Here is a 22,888-nt window from a genome sequence, read left to right on the forward strand (position 1 = left end):
TAGACACCTTTTGACTAGTTCTAACTCACTTAATGAATATCCTACAAAGTTCACTAGATTTACATGTGAATTTAAGCACTGATCAGGTTGAAAGGCCTCTGCTCAACATTAATAACAGGTGAAAAACTTGATAATTTCTAAATGTGACAGGGCATCTCCAATCATATTAGACCTTCTTACACATCACCATTCAATGCTCCAGTAGGCACCATTGTGCAAGTTGGTGCTTGAACCCGATGATTGCCGCTTGCGGCTATATTTATTATTATTATTATTCTTTTTCTCCTGAAAAAACAGTTGTGCAGCCTAAACCGTAAGTCATAGAGAAATGAAACTTGGTAGGTAGATGTAGGATCAGTGCATCTCGGTGGACAACAAAAATGGCACCGATTGGTCAAGTGGTGGCGCTATAAACAAGGAAATTCAGTTTTTCACAATTTTCTCAATAACTCAAAAACCATAAGACCTACATTCAAAATTCTTTTTTTGATGGATTCCTTGGGTCAATACCAACAACTTTCCAATTTGGACCATGCACTTCCGTCTATATAGATTTTTTGCTAATTTGCATAATATGCAAAACCTACTTTTGCAAACTAGTCCTAGGAATGTTGACCAATCCTGGCATGTTTGGTATCAAAACACTCGTGAGAGCATGCGCTTCAATATTCATTAAGAAAAAGTTGAAATATGTAAACAATATGGCCGCCATATGCAAATTAGTCCTTCCGGATATATGCCCCATTCACTTCAAGAGGTAAATTTGGAGCACTGTTTCTCAGCAACCGTGCAACCTAGCAAGTTGAAACTTTGCATGCAGAATCTATCATACAGTCTCTAAAGGATGTTCAAAGGGCAACTTAATCAATCAACATGGCTGAACACCATCAGCCAATCAGCATTCAGCAGACATTTTGGCAGGCTGAATGTTGCCCAATCTGGATGATATTTGGCAGTTATGTTCAGGTGGAGACACTGTAGTGATCTGCAAAGTGCTGAAACAATCCGCCCACTGGGGGGCGCTGTTCCAAAAAAACGAGTATATGTCAATCATGCTGTACTATTTTGACATCTAATTGTTTTTGTCATATTTAGTACAGTGGCTCTGACAAATTTCTCAATACAACTATGTTTAAAAAGTGCTTTGTTCATTCATAATAGCTAATTGTTTGAAAATAGCTATATTGAAACTACTCTCTGGATATTTGGCCTATCACCTCCATTTCAGTCTTGCTGCACACTGTAGAGTCTCTAGGTAAATGTTCATTAAAAACATTTGTGAAAATTTCACATACAATACTCTCCAGGCATCAAGCAATCTGTGCGTCCTTGGAATTTCTAACCTAAATTGCTGTAACTCTGCAGTATTTGCTGTAATCTCACAATGTTAAAGACCTCTGTACAATATCACTCTGATGAAGCGCCATTTAATACAGAACTAGATTAAGAATAACTTGACATTACATGTCATATCAGAACATTCACTCCTTTGTGCCTCTTCTCAACATTAATAACAGGTGAAAGACTTTTGATCATTTCTAAATGTGACAGAATGTCTCCAATTGTGTTAGACCTTCTTACACATCACCATCCTATGCTCTAGTAGGCACCATTGTGCTAGTTGGTGCTTGATGAAGCGCCATTTAATTCAGAACTAGATTTATAATAACTTCGTAATTACATGTCATATCAGAACATTCACTCCTTTGTGTTAATTTAAACTTGTTTGGTCAAACATTTCAGCTTGTTCTGCAAAGGTTCAAAGGTCAATCTGAATACCACTTTGTGAACATTCTGGTTGAAGCCACCTGATCAATACCAATAACATGTAGACACCTTTTGACTAGTTCTAACTCACTTAATGAATATCCTACAAAGTTCACTAGATTTACATGTGAATTTAAGCACTGATCAGGTTGAAAGGCCTCTGCTCAACATTAATAACAGGTGAAAAACTTGATAATTTCTAAATGTGACAGGGCATCTCCAATCATATTAGACCTTCTTACACATCACCATTCAATGCTCCAGTAGGCACCATTGTGCAAGTTGGTGCTTGAACCCGATGATTGCCGCTTGCGGCTATATTATTATTATTATTATTACTATTGTTGTTGTTGATGTCTTTGTTATTGTTATTATTGTTGTTGTTGATGTCTTTGTTATTGTTATTATTGTTGTTAGTAGCAGTACACTTATTCATGCAGTACCTATCTTTTTTATAAGAGTTGTCTAGACTTTCTCTCTATCTCTCTATCTAATGAGATGTTCTTATATTTAATGTAAGTACATCCAATTAATTATGCTTGAAAGGCAGCTGGTGGGTTTAGATTACTGATCATGTAACTCTACAGTAATTATGTATCTTTAGCTTGAAAAAATTCACCTTCACCAAGTGGAGGTGTGAATGAATGTGGATGGAGTGGTGGTATGATACGGAAACTTTTTTAATTAACACAGAAGGTAAAAAGCCAGGAAAAAATGCTCTTCCACATCAGTGATGTTATCAAAATAACTACATTTTGCAAGGAGGAACACGCCCTAAGCCCCTCCTCTTCATCAATCATCCTTAGAAGCGGTCTCTAACCTTTCTTACGATAAGTTTTAACAACCTGCTACCGCCCCATAACTCTTAGTGAGAAGGGCACCTGGATTCCTACAACAATCAGAAGATTCTTGAACTCCAGTTCCAAGTTCTCTGAGGTCTCCCTCCTCTCTTCAGCCTCCTCCTCAATAATCACATGCTCATGGCCTGTTCCCCACTAGCATTTAATAACAGACCCACCACAGCGTGAGCGAGCATTGCTCACCTCTGCTGCATGGCTGGAGTTCTTTTGAGGCTGTGTCAGTTTGCCACTGCTCGGATGTCACTTTCAAAGCAGGATAACAGAGACTAAAGCTTAGCCCATCTGCCAATAGGGTCACACCTAAGTGTGTGCGTGTGCATGTGCATATGTGTGTATGTTTACATGAGGGGAAGGGCTGTTTTTTCAACCTGTCTCACGCAATGCCAGCCTAAGCCTTGCCCCAAACCAGCCACATGGCCCTGCAATGGGCCCTGCAATGGGCAATGCAAACTCACTGTATTATTAGAGGCATCGTTAGTCTGGAGCTAAAGGCAAACACATGCAAACACACACACACTCTCAGCGGTGCTGCAGTGGCTAGAAAACACTGGCCACAGTTGCTAAGGCCGCTTGGCTTTGAGGTGTCATCTGTCATTTGGACTGAGGCTTATTCAGGACTGTAATGTCTGGTGCATTGTCTACCCTCTGCCCTCTAGCAGCTTCTATACAACCTCTTGTTTCAGCTTGGTGAGAGCCCATAATGCTTTTTAACAGGCTGCTACAAGAAGAAGCATGGAAAGCACCAAGCTGAAACAAATATGCCTAAACTAGCTGCAACGCATTAGTACAGATGAATGAGCACACACTGTATGCAGCTATACTCATTTCATCCCTTATATTTATTGTATTTACACATTAAAGTCTGATTATTTCTAGTAATTGATTGCTCATCTTCACAAGCACACCACCTGTAACTGTGATCCAGTCGAACTGTAAATAACAAAATTCTAGGAGCTTTATTTAATTCTTAGATTTACAGTATGTTGCTATTTATAGCACTATGTTTCAATTTGCCTAAGTCTGTTACTTCATGCATATAAAGTTTCCATGGGAGATAAGATCAGAATTAAGCTCAGAAAATTTCTCTGCCGCGCTTTTTCCCACAGAAGCTACAGTTTGTATATACAATCTTAATTAGTAACTAGTGCTGCAACAAACTTTATTAGCTAAATAAAGGATTATTTGGATTATTAATCACTTAATTATTAAGTAACCCTTTAGCTTGAGGCTGTTTAATGATGTTGCTAAGTAATAATGTAGACATTTAAGATAAAAAATAAGATAAAAGATGACTTTTATTACAATAAAACTGTATTCCACAAAACTGAGCTTAGTCATAAGGTTAAGCAGCTAGGTAGAAGTGTCTAATATAGTGAACAGTAAGTGGACACAGTGTTTAAAAACACCAGCAGCATTGCTTTGCCTTATCCACTCATACCACTAGCACAACATACACTAACACACCACCACCATGCCAGTGTCACTGGAGTGCTAAGAATTACTCTAACAGGGCAACAGGAGAATCATAATGTATACAGAGAAACAGAAGGACTACAGTCTGTAATTATAGAACAACAAAGATCTCATAAATATGCTTAGTAGACAATGAGTGTAACAACAAGGTAAGGGTATTAATGTTATGGCAGTTTGATGTATGAAATTATTTATAGTTAATATAGGTACAATAAATTAGTGTGAAAGTATTACTACTGGTAACGTAGCCAGTAATTTACTTTTACATAAAAAAAATATATATTTTACTGTATTGGTTTGCTTGACTGTTTACTGAGAAATCATGTCTCCACCACCACCAGCCACCTCCTGGAGAGACCTGCCTACTTTCACAGGAACAGTAGCTTGTTAGGAAACAGACACAGGTACTTAATCACGGAACAACTAGTTCTGCATTCGGAATATTTACTGTATTGTACCATAGCACACTGCCTACAGGAAAAGTGCTATAAAGCACACAAGATGGACAAGATGAGAGCATTACTCTTCACTGTTTAGATGGCAGTTCATGTACTGATACACAGGCTAAACCAATCATATATCTTTCAGATAGTGTTTCCAAAGGGAGTGTGACTTTAAATCCCACTCTGGTTCACAGACTGCGAATGGAAAACTGCAAACAATTACTTTCTCAGCAGTTGGCATTATGCTGTAGGTTGTCTTTGCAGTGGAGGAGACAATTGCGACAATGATGTAGGATGTGATTATTACATCAAGAAATGGCTTTATAGAGCTGCACCACCACAGACAGAGACAGAGTGGAGTTTTTGCGGCTGCTAAAGTGTGGAATTTGAATACAAAATAGATTTATTTGTCAATGAGCATGACATTATTCTCATGCTTCTGTTCAGCACAATCCAGTTTTTTAAAGTACTGATACTAATGCAATATATACACTTTGTGCAACATACCATACCTAATTTCCTTGTTGAATTCATTCATGAACGTCTTATCTTGGCTCAGGACTTCTATTCTTTTTTCTTTTCATTTCTCCGCTGTGGGAGTGACATTATTATTACACATGGCACAGATGTGCAAATGTACACACACATATTTTCTTGTTCATGTAGAGAGGTTATATTGTCAATAAAACTAAACTAGAGCGGATAAACATGACCTCATGCCTAATGCCTAATGTTTATTTTTCAGTTTTTTATTTTTTTATTCCAGGCATTTTGTGTTGTGAATTCATGGCGTAAATACTGCAAAAGGATGCCAGCTAAGTAGAGACATGCTCCATGGAATGCTGGAATGCTGTCAATCTTGATGTTTCATCCAAAGTGCTTGTCTGTTTCTGCATGTGTTTAGCTCGCCTGTTTTTATAACACTGTGTTCATGCAGCAAATCTGCAATAAGGAAGCTTTGGATAAAGACAAATAAATAATGGTTGAGGTCTTTGTAGGACCTTATGATTTCTGCAAAAAACATATGAAATCAAAGAAATGAGGCTTCAGATTTCAGGAATAAACATTATAAATTAAAGTTAAAAACACTTCCAAATATCCAAAAACTGTATACGTTATTTTAGTTCCTGCACTTGCCCATCGTGCTTCTGCCTTTCTGCAGGTAAATGATGGTAAGTTGTAACTTTTTAAATAATCCATGATCCATTGGGACCACCCCCAAATTTCCATATTTAACCCGTGGATTAATGACTGAAGTTTAACCCTTAGAGTGTAGAATACTGTTTTACTGCTGCTGTTACATTTTACTGTAATATTTTATACAGATTAAGCAGCTGTTTATCTCTTTAACAGAGCTTGTGGGTAAAACTAAGAGACATCCAGTCTGACCAGTCAAAATAAAAGTCAGTAATACAAATAACGCAGTAACATAAAATACTTTTCAACTAAAAACTAAAATTGCTAAAAAATTACTGAAATTGTATTCATCTCTGTTTTATCTTTTTTTGCTTATCATATACACTAAATCATATACACTTATCATATGCACTAAAAAATGTCTACTAAACAGTGTCATAAAGGCACACTAGACAGAAAATGAGAGAAATTCTCATCATACACTTCTACAATTCTAGTTATATTTAAGTCATCAATTCTTTCAGTACAGTTTTTACAGTGCAATCTTCTAGTATAAATCCTATTTTAGTTTATCTGCCCTGGGCTGATTTGGCTTTAAAACAAAAAAATAATCTCAATTTAAAAAATCATGAATAACAACCTTAATAGTACAGCCCTGAAATGAAAAGGGGTGCACACTTCTTGAGTGCTCGAGATCAGCGAAAGGACCTGGAAAGGGTCCCATTTTTGCTTTAATTCTGCCTCCTCATAGAGGCCTGGGGTTCACCAATTTACGAGAGTGCTCTTCTTTAAGCTTGGCTTGTGTGCTCCCTCTCTCATTAAGCTCTCACACCACACTGGCACACATTTTAATTTCACTTCAAAGAGGTCACACTAGTTTGGGTTGTTCTGTCTGTCTCTTTTAATAGCCCATGTGGGGCTAGTTTTACCTTGCTACTTTTATCAAAAGCAACAAAGCAGCACATAGTCTCCAGTCTCCATAGATGAGGATTTCCCTTTTTCTTCCAGAACACCAACAAGACAGAATTACAGTAAACTCTGTTGCTGGGCAGTTCTGAATCAGCAGCACAACAACAAAGTCCTCTCTTCAGGCCAAAATGTGTAGATTGTTGAGCCAAAAAACAAGACCAATCAAGTAGAAGGAGTAGCAGCATGCTGTTAAAACTGTTTTACCTTACTTAAAGCCTATTCAGACAGAATTACGTTTACCTAGGGAGGTGGGGGAACCTAATTATTACCAGAGTTTCTTAATGATTTTAGTCCCACCTGAGTGTACCATGTCAGTCATTTTTATTCACTGTGTGCTTCAGTGTCATTAAAGATTTTCCCACCATTTACCTTCTGTAAAACAAGCTTTAAAAATAACATTGTTTTAAAATACTTGCAAGAATAAACATATGCATTAATTATCAGCCATATTTTTTCTGCTTTTTAGCATTCTTATACCTCAAATAGATACCACAGGTTCTTCAAAACTGTGCTACACCTCAAGTGTTACAATGTTCAAACTTCAAATCCAGAAGACAAGCCAAGGGCCTGCTCTGAGGCACAACATGTCTGGCAGCTTTGGGCTTAGTATTTCTTATTATTAAGTCACTGTGTAGTAGGAGTGGGCGATATGGCCTTAAAATAATATAACAATATTCATGGCGATATGACAAAACATTGAAAACATTAAATTGAATTAAAGAATATACTTCAGCAACAAAAAAATATATAAATAGTAGAAATAAACAAAAGTAAACTTTTGTCTGTTCTGTAAACAACAGTAACAGTAAGCCAGACTCTAATTTTGTATGAACAATAAGAAATAATGTAACATAAAAAAAATAATGCACGTTAATAAAAAATAAACCTACCAAAATATTTTGTGCACGAATATAACAACATAATATCATGATCATTTTCTCATACTAGACTATGTTTGTTTTGTGTGTATGTGAATATGTTGGTTAGGTAGGGAGAGATAGCTGTGGGTAAGGTTGAATGGATGTGGGTGGGGGGAATGTGGGCCGGGTGGAAAGGCTGTGGGTGGATGTAATTTAAAAAAGATAGTGAATGACTGTTCATTTGCTGTACTTTACTTACTTCCAACAATTGGAGTTTGAATTGCAATTTTGCTTCCTGTTTGCAATCTCAATTCACATTCAAAAATTTAATTGGAATTTAGGGGTCATTCTCAACTCAATTCGGAATTTTGTACAACCCTGATTTTTACAAGCCTATTTTTTCAACCTTTTAGTTTGTCTATACAGAGATTTTTTACTTTTTTAGGTGGTAAACTATTAAGCAACAATATGCTGCATGATAAAACTTAAACATAATATAAAACAAATAATTCTACAAAAAATACCCTTAAAGATGCACAATAAATAGGAAACCAAATACGAAACAGACAGTTTTCTTAACAGAATACCACTGTTACCACGAAATGGATAAAAAAAAATAAAATAAGGATATAGTACACTGCTATTACCCAATGACACAACCTGATAATTTACAAAAATAAACAAAAATTTTACCATTAATATAAGAGGGTTACATGATTGGTTTACACCTTTTATTTCATTATCAGTGGTCACAGGATGCTTATAAAGGTTGTTTTTGTTGGTTTTGTAGACAATGGCAGTGCACAAAAATCGAGTAGCCACTCCCATTTCAATTATACAAAAATTTTGTATCCATGCAAATCGGTGAAAAATAAGAAAAACATTCTGCAGTAAAAATGCATCACTCTACCATGTAAAACTAGTCCTGTCCAAGTAGGGCTTTAGTTTTCAAAGCTGTCCTATTCTGGGACTTGACTAAACCAAAAAATGTGAAGCATGAAAACCACTTGCAGGCGATATCTCATGTTTGTGTCAGATATCAGTCTATCACACATTCACACATATAAACCCTCAGAGGGTACCACTGCCGAGTAAAAGAGAGTGAGTCATTACATTAAAATGCCAGTCATATAAAAAATTCCTATTAGCCAATGAGTCATAACTACTGAATATTATAACAGGAGAGAACACCAGCATTGTCAAACACAATGGTCAATGCCAGAACATGTCTTTTATCAGCATTCTCAGAGTCACAGAAAATTATATCCTAGATAAATATATCCTGCACTCTCAAAGAAAAACTGTTTTTTTTTTTATACATAAATGTTCTTGCGAACATACTGTTCTGCGAAAACTCTTTTGAACCTTTATGTTAAGGTGGAGGATCTTTAAATATTAGTAATTATCCTGCATAACAGTTCTTTTACAGGAAATGATCTGCTATTGTACATAATAACCTTGTTGATTTAAAGGGTGAAAAAAAAGGAGCAGCATAACAAATGTCTTCAAATATTTGTTCTAATATTTGTCCACTGTAAAGCGTTTCTTGATTACTGAGTTGTGAATACAAGTCACAGAATTCCCTCCTATATTATTTTAATCTCCCTCTTGGTGCCTCTAATATACCACTGTTTTGAAGCATGTAAACAACTCACAGTGAGAGCCAGTCACGCTAAAGTACAGCCTTCTCCACAAGCCTCGCAGGGAAACAATGAGAAAAGGTCATATCCCCTCATGGAAATTCATACAAGTTAAATGTTTGAAGGCTTTTATCCACACATTCGTCTGAAATCTCTCTTTCTGTCTCGCTTTCTCTATTTATTTATCTGTATATCTGTTTTATTGTGCTGATATTTTATGTTTATATGTTTGATTAAAAAGCTCATTTGAATTTAACTGTATTGAATTAACTGTGTTTGCATCATTTGCCTCCATCTGTTTCACATAACTCTAATCTAAAAAGCAAGTTTTAACATGTTCACTCTCTTTGCTTACTGCTGAACTGTTGATAAACAAGGTGTGCCGGAAACCAAATTTACATTTTCATCTGTAGCACAGATGCGTCACTCGCTTATACAAAACAATATTACTTTGTAAAGCTTTGAAGGTGCTCTAAAACAAAAAGCTATTAACTATCTTGATGTTTGGTGTATTGGCAAAAACATGGCCATACGATAGGGCTGCACAATATATTGTTTCAGCATTGATATTGCAATATACACATGCACAATAGTTACATCGCATAAACTACATGCTTTATATGTTTTATAAAACTTTATATGCTTTGAAAAAAAAAACACACTGTTCCACTGTTTTGAACTCAGATTAATGAGTATATTTAGCTAGTATCATTTATTTTACAGAAATCTCTGATACGCAGATTGCATTATTAACATCATGACATGTTGGATCATTATTGTCTAGCAAAATATTCCTGTATTTTCAAATATTGCAATAAATGTTGCAGAACAGCAAAATATTGCAATGTCAGTTTTCTCTTTCAATATAGTGCAGGTTTAGATTTTGATTAAATATATTACAAAATATTGTAACATAATGTTATTTAAAAGTTTTCTTTTTTGCAATCAGAACAGTAGAATCTGAAGGAGTATAACACTGCTCTCTAGTTTTCTGGGTTCAAACTCAACACAAAATGAACTACCTTCTGACAATATTTTTACATGTAAGCTAATCATTAAAATTCAAAGCTGTCGTTTTAAAAATTGATAAAGTGTTGCAAAAAAAATACTGCGATACACTGATATATCAAATTTTCCTTACACAGCTACTTGGCATAGGTGAATGAAAGAAAAGCTTCTTTTTTAAAAGAAAATCAAACATAACCAAAACAGAGCTCTTGGACGGATCAATTCTGAAACCCCTAAAAATTATTTATTTAACTGGAATTCCTGCCTGCGCTAGTCAAAGCTGTGTCACAGTAGTATGCGACAGACACTTCAGGAGAATAGATGATACTGGGGGACATTTTTTGAGATTGCATTTTGATTTTCTTTTGGAGATTTTCTTTTTATTTCTAGATTCTGCTAGTTAAGTAAAAATTGTTTGCTACGTGAACCACACCTTGTGGTGTAGCCTTTCAATCTCATTTGTCATCACCCGAATCCTTAAAAACAAATAAAACTACATCAAAAATAAAGCTAAACTCACATCAGAAGGGGAACTCAAAAACAAGCAGTTCAGTATCCAGTATCTTTTCATGCAAACCACGACAAGAAGACACAGAGAGGAAATTAACCCTATCTGGTAAGATTTAGGAAATAAACAATATCAGTTATATTCTTGTTATTCTGCTGCTAAAAACTAAGTTATGCCATGCTACATTGCTCCTTTAAGCTGTTAATGACCAATGTGTCCATCATAAAAAGAAAACCAATGTGTTTCATTACGAGGCAAATAACTGGGTGCTAAATAAGCTTGTAAAACATATCTGAGCATATTCTATCAACTAACTTCTTTTAGCAAATTACATACTTACTTTTACCTATGATAACTCTTTAGTGTTTATCTATTTATGCATTCTATGGCACCTTTAAAGCCACTAGGAGTCTCAGACACAGTGTGAAAATCAGTGGTTTGTTAGGCTGCAGAGACTCATAGGGCTGGCATATCCTCAGGGCATTATCTTCATGTAATGTGATAGAGAAAAATACAATTCACTTATGAGGCTATTTGTTATGGTCTTCATTAAATGATAGCCCTGTGAATCATAGTAATGGCCTGGACAGTATCCTCAGGCTTCCAGTTTGGAAACTCTCCATCTTACATCACTTTGTCCTTTTTATTTGCACTGTGTTATTCAATCCCGGCTCCTAACACAGCTTAAAAGCCTCAGATAAATAAGCAAATTCCCTTGCTTTTTTATTTAATAAGAGCTCTACCGTTTACTCTCCAGTCCGTAAGGATTTAACATCTTTGTTTTTGTTTAATGTCATGAAAGCCAACACATTTCCCTAAATCAATAGTTTAATTACGCCTGGTCATGCTGAATGAGGCACATTACAGGACAGCCAATCAGAATAAAGATCATTTACATTGGGACGATGCCACAGATGGACCAGTATTATGTCCCTAATGAATCTTTTAATTGATGTGTATTTAAAGTAAATAACTGTTTTTAGTTGTTTTGTTTTTTTATGAGATGTGAGATAGTGGGCCTGCTTCCAGTGCTAAAAAAATCAAAACATTAAAGGAAATCTGCGATATGACTTATTAGTTAATAATTTAGTTAGTGTTCAGTATAAATCATGCAGCTTTTAATTTATTTGAACACTGTAAGTGTTCTGAATATTTTGGTTGCCAAATATTTAGTGCATCCCAACCTATTTGACCTGTATAACCAAGCCAGAACATTACAGAAAAGTGTACTGTCTGTTTTTCCAGTTTTCTGTAGCATAAAAAACACAAACACTTGTCACATTCTCACTACTAAACTTCAGACAAGCGAGTTGAGAGGTTAAGAGAGTCGGGCCGGCACGCGACGGAACAAAACACATCACCATCAATCCTTTTTTCGAGGCTTTGGTCTGAGATGGCACAGTCTTAATGACTCTAATAGACCTTGCATTGATTTGCTCCACTCGTGGCCCCGCTATAGTGGAGAGGGGGGTGCATTGTGCTCCTGCGACCCACTTAGATTCATCTTGTTTGAGCTGTCCCCTCAGCGCTGTGGCACAGGGACAGCACGCCTCTTTAATTACACTCATTGCTTCTGTAAAGCGCGTTTCTCACCGTCATACAGCACACCCTCGGTGCTGCTGCCCCCCTCTCTGCCTGCCTCCTCAGCATACCTGCTTTGTTTGCATTTTGTCTGAAAACATGTAAAAAGGCCTTGCCTACTAATTACACTGTAGAGTACAATGTTAAATGATTACAGAAGAACTAAACAGAGCAAAAACAGCGCTAGAGCACAGAGACCATTCTTTCTGTTCAGGCAGTAAAAATTAACCTCTTACATTCCCAGGCTAATAACAACTTACAGCTAGCTCATTGTTCATTATTCAGTACCTACAGGGAAAACAATGTAATTTGTAAGTTAACGGACGACAGCAGGGGAAGCCTGGCTGCCGGCTGCCGGCTGGTCCTGGCCATTTAAGTGGTCTTAATGATGTCTTTTTATCTTTTCAACACAAATCATCCAAAAAATACACACAGACATGTTCTGACTATGTAAAAAACGGGGAGCTATGAACAAATATTCTCTGTATACAGCACAGTTTGGAAATTTTCTCACACAGAATCAATGCTCATCTTTTTTCTAAACTCAAATACTTAAACAGTTTTTGATATGTATCAGGGAATCATGTGTTCAGGTGAGTTTTTATATCAAAAGTCATTCTCCAGAACTGTATAAACTGACTGTTATTACTGTCTTAATGAAGATCAAGCTGGCATTATCTAGCATGTGACTCCCTTCATAAAAACATCCAAAACAAGACAACTGGTACACACACTAAAAGTGCTTAAACAGTGTGCTAGTATAAGCCTGAGCTAACATAACTGCCAAAAATGCATGACTGAGGTTAAAATTAAATGAACAGACTTTTCCCCAGGAGACAAATTCAGATATTACCAGCCTCACAATCTATGCATGTAATTAGATGTAACACACTCAGCACACACAGATACTGAACCTGAAATATTTGCTGCTAATTCTATATTGCATTTAGTACTGTATATTATTCTCTCATGTCTGCTGTATTTATCGTAGTATCGGAGTTCTATGTTGCACATTTGTTGTCTAATGTATTGCTGTTCCATGTTGCACCATGATTCTGGAGGAACGCAATTTCATTGCACTGTACCTGTACTATTAAAGCCTTTTGACTACTTGACTTGACTCTTACTCACATGAAGGTGGGTTTGGCTTTGAAAAGACTGGTGATGCTCAAAAGACAGCAACCTGCAAACTAAAGACAGACAGCTAACTTGTAAAAAAAAACACTATAAAGGATATGAAGAATATGAAATGCTATGAGAGTCATCTATCTGTCCAAAACAGATCTAAACCAGCCAAAGAACCAGCACAGAAGCACCAACAACAAACTTCAGAAAGACAACCAATGAATGGCATCAGAGTAATGGACACCCAAGAGCTACTATAGCAAAAACTACTAAAAAAGTTAATGCTACCATTAATGGCTTGAGAAATCAAGGAGGGCCTACACATCTAGGCAGGTGCATTAAATATTATGGCTTATTGGTGTGTGTGTGTGTGTGTGTGTGCGTGAATATCAGCAACAAAAAAATGAATGTTCTGCCCTCTAAAACAGTACACATAGCTTCACAAAGTCATGAACTTTTTGTTACTGCTGACATTGTCAAAGTTAGCCCTGTTCTACTCTGGGTGTCCCAGACAAGTTCAGATGTAAATAAGCACACACACACACTCACATACGCACTCACACAAATACACACAAAAACATCTGTATAGTACTACTTTCTGCTCTGTACAAAAGTCTGGCAACTCCAGCCTCTAATTTTCAGATTTGGAAAGCAGCACGATAAAGCACTACTGGATTGCATCTCTGCTACAAGTGCGATGCCCGTGATTCCCTTTGAGTGTTAGCCAGCAAAGGGTGCAATGGATGCCAAAATCAATCCCTGTGTGTGTAATTCATAATGCTCTCCAATAATAGCACAGCATCCAATTCAATGAAAGTGATGACCCAATTTATGGGCTTTGACTGCATATGTGTAGTGTGTTGAGGTGCTGCCAAAGTTCTGGGTCTTACATAATCTTTGGAGCAGAGCTCCCCATCTTTTACAGAAAGTAAAGGAAGCATTTCTGTTTTTACGTTTCAATTGTGAGCAGACTGTTGGTTCATCAACATCAGTGCTTTTATAAGAAACCCTGGATGTAAAGAAATGGAAGTCTATGTAGTTTTAAATTTGATGTATGACCTAAACAATACTTTAGTAGATAAAAAATAAACTTAAATTATAACTGTAGTCTGTCCTTTTTTTCTCTCTTTCTCACTTTCTCAATCATGCAGTGTGAGGAACTATGAGTCAGGAACTTCTAACTTAACTCAAACACACCATTCAGCCCTTCTAGCCAAGTCAGAATGTAGGTAAAACTTTATTTTGTGGCTCAGGTGTATTTCACTAATTTTGAATGGCACGCACCAACGCTATAAATGCTACTTCTACTATCTTGTGGAGAACTTTCTAAATAAACTACAAATGTCTTTTTGTATGCACCTGAACCTTCTCTGTTTCACATATTTTCTTATCAATGTACACACATTTCAATAAACACAGTGATAGTATGCTATAGGTGATGACTCATATTAAATAAATAAAATAAATAAAAGGACAATGTAAAAAAAATATGGGTATTCTGGGTTATGGGTCATACAACTAAGGCTCAAGACCATCCAAAAAAGGTTTTTAATCCAGCACAATGGACATAGGCCTATACACAAAATACTGACAAAACATGCTAAAGTGTCCTGCTGGATGCAGCAATTTAGATTAAATACAGTACATAGATAAAACAGCACTGCACAGAAAATCCATGCAAGACACATTATCAAATGCCCACACAGTCTATCTACAGTCTGCCACACGTCTGGAGCTGAGCAACACAGCCGATGTATCAGTGTGTGGGCACACACAATAACTACAGGAGATCATGTTTCTCACTTGAAGCAGAAAGACTTGATACTCCAAACTGTAATAGTTCTCGTAAGTTCGCCCTGTGCAAGCGACTGACAGGCTCACAATTGAAAAGCCTTTCTGCTTCGCGGTGCACCTTTACCTTTATCTGCGCTCCGCTCCATACAACACGCAGCACACTAGACGCATTCAATCACACATTCAAAGGTTCAAGGACAGTTTATAAGGATACCTTCAGCAGAGATAAATATTCCCGGCATGCTGGTGACACCTGAAGCTGTCCACTTTTCCTCTCCACGCTGATGATTCTGCTGCTCTATTTAGATAACAATCAACTGAAGCCTTCGCAGTCATTTAGGAGAGACTGTAAATTCATAGTATGTAGGAACAATCAAGTCACATCCATATGAGCATGATGATTACAGACCACAAAATTGCTGTCTTCTAACATCTCAATCAAAAATCACTGCAACAGGCAGTGGCAGTTAGGTACTCTCCTAAAGTACTTTTCCTAAAGGGTTCTTGACTTGGACATCTAGTACTGAGCAAAAGTCATCCTTCATTACTTTAATGTCCAGTCAAAACTAAAATTATGAGAAGAGTGTTTGAGGTAATTAGGAAAAGAGAGTAAACTAGGAAAGAAAAAGGAGAGCCAAATAAAAATCATTTAATTTTCAAAAACTTTTGAAGTTTCCGAGACTGGAGATAAAATTCTTTAAAACTCTGTTTCAAGTTCACCTTGAATGTGTTTTTTATGTGGATTGGTCTCAAGATGCATGAAGTGACCAGATGTAAAAAACAAACCGAAAAGACAACTGAATTCTGTGGCTCAGTAGAGATGGTTAATGGATCATGAAGCCCTTACTTAGAAAAAAGGAAAAATAACATGTGACGAAATCACAACAAAGAAGCTGCTGGTATTCTCAGAACAATGGGCTGACCACCCTCAAGTCTAGACTCCAACATAATTTGATGTGTTACGGACTCCTTGGACGGTGAGAAGCAGAATGTGCTCACAACTCAAGTTTTTACTCAAACACCTTCACTGATGCTCAGGTCACATGGAGATACAAATTTGGTTGGTTTTAGAGCTGACCAGATCATATGATCATTTTTTTACAAGTTACTTCAGCAATGCACAATGGATAGAAGGCTGCAGTTCCTCACTTTTGGCTGCAGAAGCCATTTGGCTGCAGAAGCCATTGGTGCAATTTTTAACTGCATCTGACCTAAACTGTAGAATATGTAAATGTAGTGTACTCATGGGTAAGCACAGCAAATACATTAAACACCACTAACCAGATACCCCAGTAGTATCAGAGCACAATGGAGCTAGACAACACCACTAACATCAGTTTGAGAAGCATAGTGCAGTTCAGTACAGGAATTAACACGCTCTCGCAGCTGGTGCTCAAAGTTGGACAGCATGACAGTTGTTTATTTCAGATTATAGTAAATTTCATTACAGTACAGTTCGACTGTCCAAGAACCTAATTTACAAAAGCTCTTCCTTAGTGGACATGTACTAAAATGTTGTCTAAATTACTAAAATAGGCTATTTCATTGTGTTGTTTTAAGGAACCCTTTTTTTGGTAATTTAGCCAGGATTTAGCCAATTGCAACAACAATGGTGTCAGTCACTAAAATGCAATGTTATTGTACAATTACTAGATGGAAACTTCAAGTTCTACCATAGTATTGTTTGAAATTCTCAACTGGGATGTTACTTGTGTGTTCCTTATCAGCCCCCGATACAAAAAGAGCTTCAGCAGCAAAGTACTGGAAAAAGCTGATCAATAGAGCAAGATAAAGAAAGGCCTGAGACTAGTATTCCTCACTCCCCTGGGGCTCCATTCAAAGTCCAGATTAGTGGACGGCCAGGCGCTAATGTTGCCTCCTAGCTTCTGTGTGCACTGATCAAAACGGTCCAGTAACTAAAGTTAAAGTGGGATACGAATCCCTAGACACCACAGGTCGTCTCAGGTTAAGGAGAGAGAGACATGAAGGTCACCCATCATTTGTCATTTTCAGTGCATGTACAGACAAATGTCATACACCCTTAGCTCGGGTGTAGGAACACGGCTCTCCTTGAAGGACTGAAAAGGGGCCTTCTCAAGAGATCATTATTTTACCCTGCCCTTGGAGCCAGTGGTCAATACATGACAGCAGAAGCATGACAAGTGCTTTTACTGCGGGGAAATCACTTTGTTTACAACACTGATTAGCAACCAACTAAACTGTACAACAGCACCATGGAGGGCTGGACTAATGAATATAGAGTCAATAGAGTGGTAAAGCTATTATGTATTTACATGCATTATTTACGGGTATGAGATATGGGGAAAATTATGATAGCAGGAAATTTACACTATTTCACAAAACAAAATAAACAATCATATTTACTGTTTTTTATTTTTTTGCTAATATGTTGTAGACAATAATTACCAGTAAAATATTATTGTTTTATTTGCTAATATCCAGCCAGTTACTTAGAACCAAGTCATTTATTGTCACTGTCAGACAAAAAAACCTTCTCCATTTTGCCCTCTTTGACTTCTTGACATAATGATGTAACTCCACTGTATTAAAGAAAAGGGTTTGATGTTAGTGTGCAAACATATCTAAAGTTTATGTGATGTCACATATACAGCGCATATACTGTACATATGTATTACATCCATTATACAGCCAGCAGCAGTTTAGCTCTACCTATTACACTAAAGCTTTGTGGACAAATTGTATGATTACAACATAACAATTACAATATAAATAGCCTAATCCATTATATAAGGAATAAAAGTTACAAATGAATTACGGATGATTAGGTACCTCTATTCCATCTTCTAATGTAAATAATTGTGTCCATGTGCCCATTCTTCAGTATTGGTACAACTGACTCTTCTAACATATTAAAAAAATAAATAAATAAATGAGGTACAGGGTCTCATCCTCAACTCCCACCAACTCATCCGAAAAGTACTGAATCGAGCACCATCATCACAGAGAAGTCAGTTCCACTGCTCCAAAGCTCAGTGCTGGAGGAATTAATGCCCCTCTGGCCCAGACCTCACATTAGGCATGATGCCAAAAAAGGCTTAGGTTTATCTTTGTGTGCGCATTTGCACATCTGTGTCAGCAATAAGTGACATAAAAAGTAGCTGAATGCATTTCTTAGAAGAGGTGTTTACAAACATTTTGACACATTATATATGACAATTTTCTCAGATACAGTAAATTCATAAAACATGTTGGTTTTTTTCCTGTAGAGAATTGACTTTTCCAAAACTTTTCCAAAATACCCTGACTTTATTGTTGTCACACTGAGAGATGTATATCTGAAACAAGCAGGGTAATGTCTGCTTGTTTCAGCACTTTGCCATGTATAAAGTCTATGGAATGTCAGAAAGCTGCAGTAAAATGTCCACTCAAAGGCTAAACATGTAACTTGTTTGAGAAATTAAAAGATTTAAGCGTTTAAGTGAGAATGAAGAAGGATTCCACACAGTGGGGAAAATGGTCTCGAATTGCCTCGGGAGAAGATTACTAGGCCAGTGACATTAGGGCAGTTGTCACAAATAAATTATGAGTGACAAAACAAATAATGGTTTCAAGGTGACCCCCCAACACCCTCCGCACAGTGTCACAGCCACACACACACATGTACACACAGTTGAATATCAGCCCCAAACAGCACCAAGTGTTGTTGTTTTTGGATAAAATATGCCAAATTAAAAAAATAATACAAATGAAACTACTTTGCGGTAGTTGAGTTATTTAGAACATATATTGAAACATATTTATTTTATATTTTTTAAGTCTAAAAATAAACTTGAATTAAAGCTAGTCCTCTAGCTGGTCTATTGGTCCTCATCGTATAATTCCATTTACATTTTACACAGTAAGATTGTCATGCTGAACATGTGTGAAGAAGCAGCTCCAGCCTTGTGTCTGCGATCTACACAGCAGCTGACAGCTAAAGTGATCTCTTGTGTCAATAAATCAGCTATTGATCACCATGATTTACGATCTTATTTCTTGGTTAATTAGATGAATATCATGTGTTTGGTTTGCTGGCAGCAAGACCTTATTCTCGACGGCACAAAACATTCAGACAATATAAAAAAAAAAAAAACGATCCAAGATGAAATATTATTCATAGCCTGTCCTAAGTAATCTCACATAATCACTCTCTCACTCTGCCTGGGAGAAGAAGAGAGACATGAGTTATAAAAGATATCATCTGCACTTTATAGCCTTTACAATGTTCCCTGCAGGTGATTTAATTCTAATGGAGAAGACTGTGAATCACTCTATGTGCGTGTTAGTCTGGGGTTATTAGTGAGCCACAGTGAACAAGCTTGATACACAATGACATACATGCTCAGATGTTGCTTAGTCACTGGAAAGTCATACTAATAACACACAATGCAGGTCCTGCAGCTAAAGCTAATCTTTGCGTATTGTCACTGGTGTAAATGGCAGGTGTTTTTTATAATGATGTGATAGAATGAAAAAAAAAACATTGAAGAGCCACAATATAAAAAAAATCTTCTACTACTGCTGTTGCTAATACTTATAAAAATAACAATTATTTTTATTACTGATATTTCAATGTTTCTAATGTTTAAATTTGTGTTCTAGATGACTAAGAAGTGTTACTGTACTGCATTTAATTAATGTGAAATTACACACACATGTAAAGACTTTAAAAAGATAAACTCAGTAGAGCTCTCTTTTAGTGTTTGTTATTAATAAAAAAACACATATTTTTAGAAATTCTGGTCATATCAGAATTCTTCTATCCTTTATTAGTCATCTGTGTCTCGTCTTTTCTTACTCCTCCAGGAAGGTCATGCTACTGTACAGCTCTGAAAATAAATTAAGAATCAGTTTCTCTGAAATATTGTCATTTAGAGCATTTATTTGCAAAGATGTGAAATGGTTGAAATAACAAAAAAGATGCAGAGCTTTCAGACTTCAAATAATGCAAAGAGTTCAGAAGAGTTCAGAAACTCATTGGTGTAAGAAACATTTGGTGTTATAATCACAGTTTTCATGCATCTTGGCATGTTCTCCTCCACCAGTCTTACACACAGCTTTTGGATAACTTTATGCCACTCCTGGGGCAAGAATGTAAGCAGTTCAGCTTGGTTTGATGGCTTGTAATCATTCATCTTCCTTTTGATTATATTTCAGAGGTTTTCAACTAGGTAAAAGCAAAGACACTCATGATTTTTGAGTGGTCTCTAAGCTGTATATCCATACTGTGGTCTAAAATCAGCTCTTTCCACAGTTCCTAATGAGGACACCAGCTTTGCCTTGCAATGTCTTGGATTTCAGGACCTTGGACAGAAGCGAACCCTCTTCCCCCCAAACACACAGACACACACACACACCAACAAACACCCCTCCACAACCACCTCCCTTCCCCCCTCTTCCTCTATTTTTTATCGCCTTCTATTCTTCTATTCTTTCTGCTGTTTACTCTGTTTCCTCTTTAGTTTACACACCTGTTAGGATTTTTTTCCTGCACAAAAAATAACTAAACTTATCCTAACTCCTTTTAGCTCCTAAAACGACACAAACAGACCACCAGTGAAAAATACGAGCGCGGCTGCCTCACAGTAAAAACACAGTAAAAATAAAAAATAAAATGAAGATAGATGCTATTTTGGTTGTGGTTCCCAAACATCCCAAGCTTTCACACGCGCTTCATACATCCCACCCACTATATAGTTAGCTGACTCTAAGTTACTTCTGCAGATATCCCAGTCGCAACCGTCACCCGTGGAGGAGAGCAAACCAGTGGTAAACCCCCTTTAAAGCTTCTCACCTCACTCTTCAGCAGACTATAGTAGTTTTTTTTTCTCTTATTCCTGTACATCCCATTAATCAGCCCATTAACACACCATAATTAATACAGCTAAAAAGTGTTTTTTTCTAAAGCAGAAAAACACTACTATATGCAGAACCAGGGGAACGCAGCAGCACTGCCCTGTCAGCTGTAGCTCATTACCTAACCTATGTTTGCCATATTTTGTCTAAACCTGGCTTTAAAACGAAAATAAAAATCTTTATTTAATATTTTGTCTTTGAATTGTGTTGCCTGACACTAATGGAGCACTTGTACGGAAATATTTTTAATATACGTATAAATATCAACTTCGTATTAATTTCTTCAGTCCAGTCCACCTTAAATGATGCAGCTGTTCCACTATTGACTCAAGCGCTGAGAGGAACTCCAGAACAGAACTACTGCCCCATTTACTGGACTGGAAGACTGTAATTAAAGTTCGGTTACAGCACGGTTTTTTAAAGAATGCAGGAAGAAACAAACTGGAGAGGATTTAAGAGCGACAGAGAGGAATAAGCCGAGAGAGAGAGTGTTGTACTCACGTGTGAAACTTCTTTTTACATCCAAAGCGAGCCTTATTTTTCAGTGACCTCAAACATTTCCACCGAGCGGTAGAAAAAAGCCAAAGTAGCTTAAGCGCAGAAAGCGAGCTCCTCGTAGCAAATTCATTCCGTCCAAACCGGCGAGGAGCCCAATCGACTGAGAAGTTTAAAGCTCAGTTTAAAGCGCATCCAGTCTTCAGTCAAAACCTAAAAGAGTCAATAAAATAAAACAAAAAAACACACGCTCGAATCTTTAAAAAAATCTCCTCCTGTTACACCAGGACTCAGAACCTGCAAGCTACCTCGTCTTCAGTTTTCAGTCTCATTGGTCCTCTGTTTGTTTGTTTGTTTGTAAATCCCAGTTTATAAAGACTCCGCCACATTAACAAGTTATGATTGTGGTTTGAAAACCGGGGGGAAGGCTCGCCTTCGCAGGAAATACCGGAAAAACAGGCGCCTTCAGGCTACAGCGGGTAATTTTTGTCCAAAGGAGCGAAAAAGAGAGTCGGTCTATTACACGCGCTCATGAGCAGATTGAACGTTTGCCAGTCCCCCTGCCAACCTGCTTCCAAAATGCGAGCAACCCGCTCGCCTTATTTTTCGCACCCGTTTTCAGGAACAACCCGCCTCCTCTGCGCTGTGATTGGATACATTGCTTGTAAATGTGAACTAGTAGCCAATCAAACTGAGGAGAGGGGTTCTTGTAGCCAATTGCAGCGCAGGGAGGCGGACCTTGTGGAAAACAGGTGGAGAATAAGATAGCCGGGTAACGTCATTTTCGACTGGACGCTATTTTCATATTTTCCGCTGTTTTCATCATTATTAAAAGTTTTATAAAAAATATCACGGCGGTGTATATTCTATATTCGTATAGTTCTGTAAAATACACACAGAACTGAATATAGCACTATGGAAGCTACTCATTTCTGAGGCGTGTATGGCGATATCAGACGACAAATTTGCGATATTTTTTTTATCTAACGTTAAGTCTCATCTTCAGTTAGCCTTACCGCTAACTAATTGTAGTGTAAAGTAGTTAAGAAGTAGTTAAGAAGCGTTAAGACGTCGTATAGGCAGATATTGTATTAAAAGGAGGAATTTGAGGTAATTCTGGGCATTTTAATTTAGTTATTTATTTAATTATTTATTTATTAGTTAAACCAGCCTAGCTATTCTAAGATTATGAGCGTATATTAAAAGGGTTAGTTGAGGTCTCGATATTCTCTCTCTCTCTCTCTCTCTCTCTCTTTCTGCATTTATAACCGCGCTCTTAAACTCTTAAATGAGTGGTGAAGTGTTTTCAGTGTACAATTAAATAATTTAGTTTAAAAGGTGATAAATTCCT

At 37.0% G+C, this 22,888-nt stretch overlaps 1 protein-coding gene across 1 annotated transcript in view; it reads right to left on the reverse strand.

Annotated features, from left to right (window-relative positions):
• Nucleotides 1-22,110, reverse strand: part of scn5lab (sodium channel, voltage gated, type V-like, alpha b) — a 205,894-nt gene extending 183,784 nt beyond the window's left edge. Inside the window, exon 1 of the mRNA XM_049480059.1 lies at nucleotides 21,544-22,110. The gene's annotated coding sequence lies outside the window, so the exon portion shown is untranslated. The remainder of the gene's footprint in view (nucleotides 1-21,543) is intronic.
• Nucleotides 22,111-22,888: the final 778 nt, after the last annotated feature.

The sequence above is a fragment of the Astyanax mexicanus genome, chromosome 6 (genome assembly GCF_023375975.1).
Source record: "Astyanax mexicanus isolate ESR-SI-001 chromosome 6, AstMex3_surface, whole genome shotgun sequence".
Lineage (NCBI taxonomy): Eukaryota > Metazoa > Chordata > Actinopteri > Characiformes > Acestrorhamphidae > Astyanax > Astyanax mexicanus.